This window comes from Triticum urartu, chromosome 4 (assembly GCF_003073215.2).
Source record: "Triticum urartu cultivar G1812 chromosome 4, Tu2.1, whole genome shotgun sequence".
NCBI lineage: Eukaryota > Viridiplantae > Streptophyta > Magnoliopsida > Poales > Poaceae > Triticum > Triticum urartu.
The window spans coordinates 99,787,030-99,788,332 of NC_053025.1; the positions used below are offsets into that span (position 1 = coordinate 99,787,030).

The following is a 1,303-nucleotide window of genomic DNA, read 5'->3' on the forward strand; positions in this document are numbered from 1 at the left end:
AAGCGCACTGCGGTGTGGCTTCATTCTGAGCCGGACGAGGTTCCGGACCTATATAATGCAGACATGGCTGCCACTTAATTAATGAATTCCCTTTTTTCCCTGAAAAAAAAGAAGAAAAAAGAGAAAGGAGTCGGGACAATGTACCGCATACTCAACACGGAGGGGAAATAAAGAAGTCAAAGGGAATATGTAGGGGAAATAAAGAAGTCAAAGGGAATATGTATTATACTATGTGACCCTTGCCACTAGGCTATTGCCCTCTTTCAGAAATTATGGAGACACCCAACTAGACGTATCTCCTGCTATTGATCGTTGTCTCTCAGTAATACCGTATACATATGTAATATCTCCGGAAACAAGTGCACGCGATGGCCGACCTAGCTCAGTGGTAGAGCGCGTGGCTTTTAACCACGTGGCCGTGTGGGTTCGATCCCCACGGTCGGCGCAAATAGGTTCTATTTTGAGATGCAACCTTTTTATTAAAAACTATATGAAATATATACTGCCCTGGTTGAATACTTGGGAAATTCCATCTTTAGTGTGCATTCGATCCCATAGATGGCGCAAATTTATTTCATTTTAGATGCAATCTCTTTTCTAATAACTATGACTATATGTTGTCCTTGTTGAATACTTGCAAAATTTTATTTTTAGTGTGGTCGATCCCAGTTGGGAAATTCTACTTTTAGTGTGGATTCGGTCCCATAGGTGGCACAGATTTATTTCATTTTTCGCACAAAAAAGAAATCATTTTGAGATACAATATTTTTTTAATAACTATGAGTATACTGGCCTGGTTGAATACTTGGGAAATTCTATTTTTAGTGTGGATTCGATCCCCATGGTTGGTGTAAATTTATTTCATTTTGTGACGCAATTGCTTTATTAATAACTATGAATGTATAATATATTGGTGCGGTTGAATATTTGGGAAAATCTATTTTTAGTTTGTTTGATCCCACAGTCAACGCCAATTTATTTGATCCAATAGTTTCAACAACCCCTGAAAAAAAAGGAACATACTAGATTGAAGCATACTCGTCTTACACAATATCCGTGTGGGACCGGCTAGAGATCAATCACCTGAAAACGAAATTCGCGTCAGTCAACTGACCCAAGTTTGTTTCAGTCGACTTGCTCCAAGTGGGAATGGAGGGACAAAGCGATGTATGAGTTGATCCTGATATTTCATCCATGCATGATCTGTAGTGCTGCTCAGGCTGGTCGTAATGGGAATATCTTCAGTGGTATCATACATGCCAACTAAAATTTTTAGATGATGTGGCACATAATTCATTCTTAC

General features: G+C 39.1%; 1 non-coding gene across 1 annotated transcript; it reads left to right on the forward strand.

The window, feature by feature from the left end:
• Positions 1-371: 371 nt before the first annotated feature.
• TRNAK-UUU lies at positions 372-445 on the forward strand. Its single transcript has one exon. It is a non-coding gene; the product is annotated as a tRNA-Lys (tRNA).
• Positions 446-1,303: the final 858 nt, after the last annotated feature.